Source organism: Phyllostomus hastatus, unplaced genomic scaffold, assembly GCF_019186645.2.
Source record: "Phyllostomus hastatus isolate PE091 unplaced genomic scaffold, TTU_PhHast_1.1 phas_contig_34, whole genome shotgun sequence".
In the NCBI taxonomy this organism is placed as follows: Eukaryota; Metazoa; Chordata; class Mammalia; order Chiroptera; family Phyllostomidae; genus Phyllostomus; species Phyllostomus hastatus.
The window spans coordinates 24,844,599-24,856,459 of record NW_025333857.1 but is presented as its reverse complement, the minus strand read 5'-3'; the positions used below and the strand labels follow the sequence as shown (position 1 = coordinate 24,856,459).

General features: G+C 38.0%; 1 non-coding gene across 1 annotated transcript; it reads left to right on the top strand.

Annotated features, from left to right (window-relative positions):
• Nucleotides 1-11,383: 11,383 nt before the first annotated feature.
• Nucleotides 11,384-11,515, top strand: LOC123820318. Its single transcript, XR_006785948.1, has one exon. It is a non-coding gene; the product is annotated as a small nucleolar RNA U89 (small nucleolar RNA).
• The last annotated feature ends 346 nt before the right edge of the window (nucleotides 11,516-11,861 follow it).

Genomic DNA, 11,861 nt, shown 5'->3' with positions numbered 1-11,861 from the left:
TCCAGGCTGTTAACAGTGGCTTTTTTAATGTGGATGGCTGGTCTCAGCTCAGGCTTCACATCTTCCTAAATCCTTTGAAAGAGTCAACAACCAGCCTCACCGAGTCTCCAGCCTCTGGACCTGTAGCTAAGTGGCCCTAGGCTTACAACGAGCAGCAGCCCACTTTGGATCACAGTTTGGCTTTGCCTGGGAACCTCCAAGCCCAGCACAAGTGGAAGCCATCTGCAGATTACTTTGTAGCTCATTCTGGGTGACCCTGGGTGGAATCAACAATAGTGGCTGTTCTTGCCTGCACCACCCAGGAAACCCCAGAGCCTGAGAACCCAGGGATTGCTACAGACATCATTGGAAACAAATACCCTGGCTCTGCACATATGGTCCTCCATGGAGGATGCAGATAGGTTGTCAGTGGTCACAGCCAACTTTTGAAGCTGACTGGCCAAATTCAATCCTCTCATTGACCTGCCAACAGCAATCAAGGCTTAACTACAAGAGGAGAGTGTACTTAGCCCACACAAAAGGTGCACCTTGAGTACCCAGCTTGGGTCATAGGGGAATCTGTACCACTGGACCGTATGGGACACCTACTATATTGGGCCACACTACCAACACATGGAGTGAAAGTAGCTCTACCTAATACATAGAAACAGATATAGGGAAGCTACCAAAATGAGAAGGAAAGAAACATGGCCAAAATGAAAGAATAGATCAAAATTCCAGAAAAAGAACTAAATAAAATGGAGATAAGCAACCCATCAGATGCAGAGTTCAAAACACTGGTTAGAAGGTTGCTCAAGGAACTTAGTGAGTATCTCAATAGCATAAAAAAGACCTATGCAGAAATGAAGGATACACTAGTGGAAATAAAGAACAATGTATAGGGAATCAACAGTAGAATGGTTGAAGACAAGAATGAAAGCAAAGATATGGAACATAAGGAAACAAACACCAACCAATCACAGCAAGAAGAAAAAGAAATCCAAAAAATTGAGAACAGCGCCAGCAGTCTTTGGGATAACTTCAAGCATACAAATCTTTGCTTCATTGGGGTTCCAGCAGGAAAAAAAAAAGAGCAAGTAATTGGAACTCTATTTGAAAAAATAATGAAAGAAAACTTTCTTAATTTGGTGAAAGAAATAAACATGCAAGCCCTGGAAGCACAGAGAGTCTCAAACAAGATGGATGGAAAGAGGCCCACTCCAAGACACATCATAATTAAAAGCCAAAGGTTAAAGATGAAGAGAGAATCTTAAAAGCAGCATGAGAAAAGAAGTTAGTTACCTACAGGAGAGTTTCCATAAGACTGTCAGCTGATTTCTCAAAAGAAACTTTGCAGGCTAGCAAGGATTGGCAAGAATTATTCAAAGTCATGAAAAACAGGGACCTGCAGTCAAGATTGTTCTACAGCAAAGCTATCATTTAGAATCAAAGGGCAGGTAAAGAGCTTCCCAGACAAGAAAAAACTAAAGGAGTTAATCATCACCAAATTATTATTATATGAAATGTTAAAGGGACTTATTTAAGAAGAAGATCAAAACTATGAGCAATAAAATGGCAAACACATATCTATCAACAATTGAATCTAAAAAGCAAACTGAACAAATAAGAACAGAGACAGAATCACGGATACGAAATGCATTTTGATGGCTGCCAGATGGGAGAGGGGTATGGGCAAATAAGTGAAGAGGTAAGGGGATTGAGAAGTATAAATAGGTAGCCACAGAAGAGCCTTGGGGATATAAAGTACAGAATAGGAAGTGGAGTAGCCAAAGAACTTACATGCATTAACACGGATGTGAACTAAGGGATAGGGATTGCCTGAGGAAGTGGGGGGGAGGATGCTGGATAAGGGGCAGAAAAGGGGCAAAACTGCAATAGCTGTAACAGTATAATCAATAAATATAATTTAAAAGGGAAAAAAGAAAACAGATACACAACTTGCCAGGATGAGCCGTAGGGCTTTCCTATTCAAAGTTGGTCCACAGACCTGCAACTTTAGTACCTCCTGGGAGCTTGTTAGAACTGCTTGAACTACACCACAGATCTATCCATCAGAATCTGCATTTTAACAAGGTGCACAGGTTATTTGTATGCACATTAAAGTTTTAGAAGCAAATTGTCTTGGAGCACTCTTCTCAAGCTTAGCTACATATCAGAATAAACTGGGGGACCTTAAACATTAATGATGCATACTTCCAGAGATTCTTACTGAGTTAGGTCTGAGACATGGTCCTGCCACTGGACATTTTAAAAGCTTCTCAGATACAGTGATACTTTGGTACTCATCATTAATTCATTCTGGAACTTGTGATAAGTGCTGAAACCTACAAGTACTGAGCAAGCAACAAGTGATGAAACATTTTCTCTTGTGGGGTGGTGTCATGATTCCTTAAGTTCTAGCAAAAGTGTGATGAGTCCCAAGAAAAGGCTAATGCTGAAACACTTTTTTCTCCTCACTGAGATGAGTACAGGGTATGACAAGTTCTGAAGCTGATGAGTACCCAGGTATAACTGTAATTCTAATGTGCTGCAGTACCCACTATCTTAGAACTGGCTCAGTGGCTTATAGAAATCCAATGAAACCCTGACCTCAGACATCCTGATTTTTTTAAATGATAGTAAAAACATAATATAAAGTTTACTATTTAACCAATGGTTAAATACACGAGACTTCCAGTATTAACTACTTTCACAAAGTAGTTACTTTCATAACTATCACAACTATGTACTTCCAGAACTTTTTTTATCATCCCAAACAGAAACTCCATAACCATAAACAGTTATTCCCATTTTCCCTCCCAATCCCCATTAGTCTGCTTTCTGTCTCTATGTGTTTACTTATTCTGGAATATTTTTATAATGGAATCATTATTTTTATAATGATTTGAGCTCTGAAAGCAGAATGAGTATTGGTGGCAATCAGTACTTGGTGCCAGTTGTTTTAGCTATTGTTTTTTATTTTCTATGAACCTTTTCTGAAAATTTGTATAGAAAAAAATAAGACATTTTACAATAAAACTCCCATTAATTAAAAAAAAACAGGAAAGAAATGAAACAATGAATCAAAGGGTCCAAATCTTCCCCTGGCGTGTGGTTGCCAAATAAAACACAGGATGCCCAGTTAAATTTGAATTTCAGATAAATAATGAATAAACTTCTGGTAAGCAGAAGCAATGTTTATAAAGTACTTACATTAAAAAAATTATTCATTGTTTCTGTTTTTTCCTAAATCAGGAAACCCTAATGACAGGAGATTCTTCAAAGGAAAAGCTGTTCTTTGGGTGTGTTGTGAAAAGGTCTGAGAAGTAGGGAGTGGTCTGTATCTGAGCTATTCCAGCTGTCTTCTGAAGGTGGAGGAATTTTTTTGTGTTACAGGATATATTTTGCGGTGTCTGTATAGTTTATTTGGTACTTAACCAGACACTCCAAATAGTCACAATCACTACTGCTGCTGCTGGAGTTGCTTCACTGGTTAGTTTATCACATGGTGCACCAATTGGGTATTTCAAGGAGAGTTCAATTAAGGGACTATTTACAATGCTATGGGAAGTATGTAGGAAACCATGGGGGGAGTATAATTACACAGTGCCGTCTCAGTTACCTCATTTAGGCCTAAAAGCTGTGTGGACAGGATCACTTCACAGGCCTTTTGGCCACCTGTCAAGGAACCTCAACAGTGACCCTGTAGGTAGGAAGCTGAAGGATATATTCCTCACCTTCACTGTTCTTCCTCCCTCTTTTCTATAGGAGACCTCAGGTGACCAAATCCAAGCAGAAGCCACATGGGTCAGCCTCCCAGTCACAGGGCAGGTGGAGAAGAGCAGAGAGTCTATGGAGGGGCAAATGGAAGACTCAAGTTCAAATACTCCTTTGTGCCTTTTAATAATTTTACATAATCACCTCCCTTGATCCTCACAGCAGTTTTACATATAGGGAAAATGCTATTCCTGTCCCCTTTTACTGATGAAGTAAAGGGTTAGTGATGTTGAATAACTTGCTCCGCGCCACACAGCTAATCAATAGTGCTAGAATCCAAAAGTATCCATGCACCTCCATTTCACTATAAAAGACTTCCTGACATCTTTTCATTATTTTAAAATTTTTTTATAAGAGTTTATTTGAGCTAAACTGATGGTATTTGCTAGGGAGCATGATCTCCAATGCTTCTTATTGTTCTTTTTTTAACTTTCATGGAAGGGACCTTACAGGCCCTCTAACACCTCTATCTAAAGCATGATTCCTCTTTGCCATTCAGTTCATCTTGTACCTGGGGCTGTCCCAGTCTAGGTAAACACGCCAAGAGTGTGTCCAACCAAGATATTTAGGGCAGGGTCCACAGCTTCCTTGAGGCATTCTTTTGACTACCTAAGAATTACATTTCACTGCTGAACTTTGACAAGCCTTGGTTTGCCCAATGATAACGCAGAAGTGGACAATGTAAAATGTATTAATCTCCATAGTCTCCCTTAAAATTTGTAGTGTTTTCTGAAGAAGGTACCAAGTTGTCCTGTTAAAATAAGTTAGAGCAAACTTAAACCCCCTAAGGTAAATTAGTTTAATTTCTGATATGTATAAGTCAGGAGATGGAATGTGGGTATAAAGCTCTCATTGTGGTCAGAACATGAAAGATGTTCAGTTAGTGCAGTGATTTTCAACTGGGGCACCACAAGAATCTTTGAAACATGTAATACCTGACTGTTTAGTCAGGGGCGCTGACCTCTTTTCCTTTAGATTGTAAAAAAAAAAAGAAAAAAGAAAAATGACAACAGCCAACACAACAATAGCTGTCTGGTGCAAATGAATCAAACTTATACCTATTTTTTGTCAGATGGGAAATTAATTTATATGTACCATGAGATGATAAAGGTTGAAAATTGCTGAGTTAGTGTGTAATGAATTTTGGAAAGTGGAAATAATGGAATGGAAACAATTCCATATTATTGACTATTTCTGGAAAATGAAACAAAGAGATAAAAGCTAAGCAACAAAAACAAAACTATCAATCTCATTACCCACAAAAGCTGGGGTCTTTCCTTTTACTTGGGTTTTTGAATCATTATTTTCCCAGTAAAGAAATTTTTAATTGAGTTTATAGTTCTCTCAGAATTGCATAAGTTATTTGCACTATTTGCACATTTACTTATCTTTATATATTTTATATAGTTATATATTTTTCTTCCTACTTTTGAGTTTATGGTTCCTTTTTTAGTAGCATAGAAAATGTTTTGAGTTCAAAACTCAGTTTCAGAGGGAAATTAGTAAAGTGGGGAGAATTTTGTGTTTTGAACTTGGCTTTCTCTCTCAGCCTTTTTTTTTTTTTTTTTGCACAGGTGTTCTGTGGGCCTAAATTCTGTGTTCACCATGCCTGTTCTGTAAGCCCTGACCTCCCCTCAGCTATCCTCATGTACGGATCCCTCTTCTTGCTTCCATTAGGCATGCTTCAATGCAGTACTTATCACACACATCTCTCTGCCACCTGCACCAGAGGGTCCTGTGGGCAGAAAGGACGTCTCAATTCTCTCAGTAGCTCAAATGTGCCTTACACATAATAAATTCTTTCAACAAGTGTTTGTTAAAGGAATGATGGATTCTCTCACCCCTCTGGTGAAATCTTTCTACCTGTAGGAGCTCCACAGTAGAGGGTGCAGGAAAGAGGCAGATGGGCACAGAGGGAAACCTCTCATTAATTTTCTGTCACCCTCACCTGAGTCTCCTTTACCGCTTGTCAGAGGGTTCCTGGGTTGCAATGGAGCTTGGACTAAAAGGGGCTTCCTTTCCAAATTTGAGCTTTGCAACAAAGGCCTTCTAAAGATAATATCTGGGTCTTTGATGTCTAATTCTAGCTGAAAAGAAAAATAACTTAAGGAATGACTCGAGGGTGGAAACTACAGGTCAGGAAAGCAGGTAGTGTCATTAGAGTCTGGTTAATTTGGAAGACAGAATCTTCATTCTGGGGGCCTTTAAATCATACAAAGTCAATGAGTTAGCTTAGTTTGCCTGCTTGTACTATCAGCCCTGGATAATGCTGTGACTTATTGCTGGGAAATAGGTAAGGTGACCAACTGTCTTGGTTTGTCCAGGATTATCTCCATTTTAGCACTGAAATTTCCATATTTCAGAGGATCCCCAGTCCTGGGAAAGCCAGGGCATTTGGTCACCCTATAAGACTCAAATATAAGGGTGGACTATAGTCTTTTAATTTTAACATTAATACAGCTGTTAACTTGATCTGCAGTACCTGTGAGAAATAGCTAGTTTATTAAATAAGTAAACAACTAGCTCAGTTTGGGAGGATGTTAGCTTTGCTATCTCATTACAATAAGGCAATATTACAACTAGTAAAGAACTCCCAGATATGGCTATAAAAATAATAACAGTTACATAATTAAACTTCCCTGGCTTAAGCTACTAAGACATTGTCAAAATTTTTTTTAAAGACTTTATTTATTTATTTCTAGAGAGGGAAGGGAGGGAGGGAGAGAGAGAGAAACATCAATGTGCGGTTGCTGGGGGTTATGGCCTGCAACCCAGGAATGTACCCTGGCTGGGAATCGAACCTGGGACACTTTGGTTCCCAGCCCGCGCTCAATCCACTGAGCTACGCCAGCCAGGGCCGACACTGTCAAATTTTAGCTTCACATGTGAAAATAATGTCTTATGTCTGCAAAGATATTGCATTACACACATTCAAAAACTGATTTTTCTTTTTCTCACTTAGTTTATTTTTGTTTTAATCAGAGGTTCCATCAGTTTTCACCACATTAACTGCACACAGTTGGTTTGTTTTTGCAGAGTATCATTCAGATGAGTACCCATTGCTATTGTTTACTGAAAACACTATACTGTGTTACTTATTTTTAAAGTGTATTTTTAAAAAATCCTTTCATTTAAAGCTCACCTGCACTTAATATAAATTTTGGAGAGTTACCTTCATCTATAGAGATAAAAATAGAGAGAGAGGAAATAAAGAGTGGAGAGTCACCAAATGGCTTCTAGTGTTCCCATGCCTACGGTGCTACATTTATTTATCATGAGAACATAGAGAAAGCAGGACTATTTATGAATCACAAATGAATAATAATACCAAGAAAAGTCATACATTTAAAACACTTAGAAGCACATGACTAAATAATGTGGGTTAAGGAGAAAAACAAAAGGAAATTATAAAACATGTGAAGATGAGTAGACACAGAAGCATTACTTTACAAAATGTGTGGTTTGTAGACAACATGCTGCTTAGAAGAACATCTATATATGTATTAGAAAATAAGGAATATTAAAAATAATTAAGCAAAGTTTCAAGTAAAAATTTAACACCCTAGTCTAAGAGTCAAGCAAGAAGAACAAAATGAACACAAAGAAAAGAGAAAAATGTAAAAAAAATAATGACAGAAAATATGCAATAGAAAAGCATAGTAAAGTCAGCTGAACTTAAGCAATTCCTCCTTTTACATAGAGCTCTCAGGTGCCCAGGCTCTGACTTGGATTCTCACCTCCCAGCCCAAGCAATATGGGTCATGGTCATTGAAATGGAGAAAGGAAGAGAGCAGGAAATCCATGATTGTACCTCTGCATGGAGGACTGTTGAACGGAGAATAATAACTAACATTTACTAAGGTCTATGTGTTAAACATTATGCTGGGCAGATTATATACATTTTTTGGTTTAATAACATATCTTTCTCATTTACAGATGCAAAGCATAGCTTAGTAATTTCCTCAAGTTCCCCGACAGTAAGTAATGGAGCTTGGACTTGAACTCTAGAAGGGCTATTGGAGTTTAATTTACCACATGTCAGTTGCCATTGGTTTTAGAAGCATCTTGTTTTAAAAGCTCATATCTGTCTGGAAAGGCCATGAGGCAATTAGTCATTTACATTTTAGAGTAAAATGGTTTAAATAGATTGCTTTCCTCTTTACACCTAGCTGAGGTTACCTGTATTAAAACAATGGGGCATTTGAAATAGTGGGAGAGGGAGAAGTAATGCAGTAGGAGTGGTCTTGTTTGGAGACTGAGGCCCTCATTGGAATATGAGGCAGCTGTGGCCTGGATGAGATGGTAAACAAAAGTACAAAAAGGGAAGTGGGAAGATGCCAAAGATAAATCTGAAGATTTCAAAATTCTGGCTAGGGTTAGCTCCACCTCCAAAAAGAGAAAGACAAGTTCTTCCTCTTTCTCTGTCCTTACATATCAGTCCTCTATTCCCAGGACTAACAGGTCCAGATCCAGGGGCTGTGCTAGAGAAAATAGAGTTGGAAGGGACTCTAGAGTCTGTCCATCCCACTCAACACCAGCACTGCACCCCCATACATTACCCCAAACTACCCCTGACCATCTTTGCTGGAGCAGAGTGTTAAGAAACTAGCTTCTTTAGAGGACGGTCCAAGTCCATTCTGGGCTTAAGCTAATTGTTACAACGTCTATCCTATCATTAGAAAAAATTCTGTCTCCTTTCAACGTGCCCTCTTTGGTCCTACTTCTGCCCTCTGGAATTGCTCAGACTGTGTGGTGTTTGTTCAAGTGGAATTTGACCTGTCATGTATTGTTGTTTTTGGCTGATTTGTTAAGTTGATTAGGTCCCTCTATAAACGTAGTGCTTTTGGATCAAGGTAAAATATGGTAAAATGTTCCATCAATTATTTTTTCAGGAAGATTTTGATACTGCTCTATTAAAAAAAAAAAAAAAACAGGCACTGGCTGTGTAGCTCAGTTGGTTAGAGCATCATCCCACTATACACCAAGGCTGTGGGTTTGATCCCTGATCAGGGCACACACACACAAGAAGCAACCAATGAATGCATAAATATGTGGAACAACAAATCGTGTTCTTCTCTCTCTCTCTCCCCTCTTCCTCTCTCTCTCTCTACAGTAAATAAATAAAAAGAAAATGCTCTCAACTTACAGATTCATTTTTTGAGAATAGCTTTATATAAAAATACATAAAGTAATCTACATTTAAAAAAACCCAGTAAGTATGTTTTCTTAACGATAGGCACAACTTGAAAGCTACTTTGATCTTTTGTGGTGTAATAAAGTAAATAGATCTTCAGAAGAGGAGATCATCTAGTTAACCAAATTGGACAAATTTTCACTTCATTTTTATTTTTTAATTATAGTTTATATTCAATATTATGTTGTATTAGTTTCAGGTATATAGCACAGTGGTTAGAAAATCATACATTTACAATGTTCTGATATTTCCAGTACTCATCTGGCATGATACATTTATTACAATATTACTGACTATATTCCCTATGCTGAACTTTATATCCCAGTGACTATTTTGTAACTATCAATTTGTACTTCTTAATCCCTTCACCTTTTTCACCCAGCCTCCCAACCCCTGTCATCTCTCATCTGGCAGCCATCAGTCTGTTCTCTCTGTGAATTTGTTTAAATTTGGATTGTTTGTTTGTTTATTCTGTTCTTTAGATTTCACATGTAAGTGAACTCGTATGGTATTTTCCTCTGGACTATTGCCAAGAACTGCATCACTAACCTTGACTAGCAGAAATATAGAACTATTACTGTACTCTTGTTGGGAATGTAACAAGAATGTCAGTGTGAAAAAACCTTCTCTAAAACATAAACATCTCAGGGATACATCCGACCTCTCATTCCTTCCTGTGTGGCTCCTCTAACAAAACTGGAGAGAGACACAGAAAAGAAAGGGGCTTTTCTAGAAGCGGATTTTTGAAGCATCAACAAGAATGTTCACAGATAAACCCCTTTTCTTCTTCTCTCCAATACTCTGCTCATTGTACACTGCTTTGGGGGGAAAACCTACTTATGTGGCTGGTTGCAAATGAAAAGACAGAAAAGGGAAGAGATGCTGGTAGAGTGAATTCAGAAGCTGGGCTCTGGCCAGTGGAGCCGAAGGTAGATTGCTTGGTTAAATACAAACCTCTTCCTCGGTCTTTCTGTTTCAACAGGGCTCTTAGAGAAACTTAAGACGTTTTACACATTTTGGTTGATTCCTTTACTCCGTTTTTCTTCTCCAACTTCATTATGGAAGATTATCTAGTGTTTCCAATTTGTCTGGCCCCCACTGATAGTAGCAAAAAACACTTGCTGTTGGAATGTGCTTGATTATTTGAGTCTCCAAAGCCCTTGTACATTGCAGACTGTGAGACCCCACATCAGTGCAATGGGGGAAATATCTCCCATGAGATGTTAATGTGGTAGAGGGAGGTTTGAGAACAATGATCTAAAATGCCATCGGGGACAATGTGTAAATAGATTAAGTCAAATAATTCAAAAGGAATGCCTATTGACTTGCAGAATAAGTAGCATTATTTCCATGTATGAAAAAAAATCCCACTTTTATAAATAGACAAATGAAAAATTTAAAAAATAGCTTAGTTGCCCTGTATTTCTTTTCAAAAACATCACTCTATTATAATGATAGTTACTGATTATGACTATATTGGGTATCTAGCCAAGTAGGAATTTGTTCAATTGTAGGTGAGTTTCCGATTTTGTGTTACACCCACCCACCCTTGTTTTTAGGAGTTTGTAACCAGTGAGTTAAATGTGCCCTTACAGGAAAACATTTGGTAAGAACCACTGTTTGGTAAGAAAAGGTAACTCAAAAAAGAAGTTCCTTGTGGTTCTAAACATTATGTCACAGGTCTCTGGAAAAATAAGCCTTCTATTTAAAAAGAAGCTGACTTAAGGCAAAGTTTTAAACTACGGGTTTATGTTTTAATTTTCCTCACAGGAAAATTTGGTTTAATATAAGAGCCAAAGGCAAAAAATAAATAAAATCTTAGTTCAGGCTACACAGGTTTCTTTATATTGGAACAACAATTTTAAACTTTAGGAAAGAAGAGCTGGTAGCTCAGAAAAAAAGCTAGGAATGGATTCAAGGAAAACTGGTTTGTCTGTTCCATTTTTAAGTTAGTAGGGATCTTTCTCCAAAAATCTTCTGTTTTTCTTTAGTCAGGTTAAAAGTTGGATAGATACAAGGGATCAGGGAATTTAGTCAATAACAGACAAAGATGGGGTAGTTTCAGTTTCAGAAAATTAATCTGGCTTTGCCTAGGTGGAGAAATGGGGACACTGAAGCCAGGAGAGTTTGACATTTTGTGTCCCAGCTTAGAGGACTTCTTCCTGAAACGGAACTGTCACTTTGAAGCACAGCATCTAGTTGCTTTTTTTCAAAGAAAAAGAAATTGTATATTCTGATTAACCAGCAATTATCTCTAATTAATAGAGAAAGCACAATTTTTACCACTCTCACAACTTACAGTTAACGGTATATACTATTTACCAGAATGAATTACATGTTATCTGGAGCTTGTAAAAAGTGTGGGGTAGTAGGAACAATAAGATTGGGAACATGTCAATAGTTCTGAAGGTGAGTGATGAGCTTAGAAGAGAGTAAAGAGATCTATGTGCATTCCTGAGCTTGGCTCCTCACTGTGAGACAGATCAATGGCACTACTGGCCTTGCTGCTGTTCCTGCTGCTACCTCCAGTTCCAGGCACCTGCCTGCAGGGGGGCCCACAGGTGAAAGAAATAAAAAAAAAAAAAGAAAAGAAATCTATGTGCTATCGAATTTGAGTAGCGGAAACATAAAAACATTTTTGAACATGAACTAATTAGAGACCAGTTCTCCTGAACCCTTTTTGAAGACACTACTGAAGGATGAACTTCAAACATAAACAGAGATTCTGTAACAAAATGACTGATGAATGGTGAATCTTTTTTTAAAAAAATTTATTGATTTTAGAAAGAAAGGGGAAGGGAGAGAGTGAGAAGGAGAGAGGCGGGGAGGGAGAATGAGAGAGAGAAAGAGAGAGAGAGAGAGAGACATCAATTTGTTGTTCCACTTATTTATGCATTCATTGGTTGCTTCT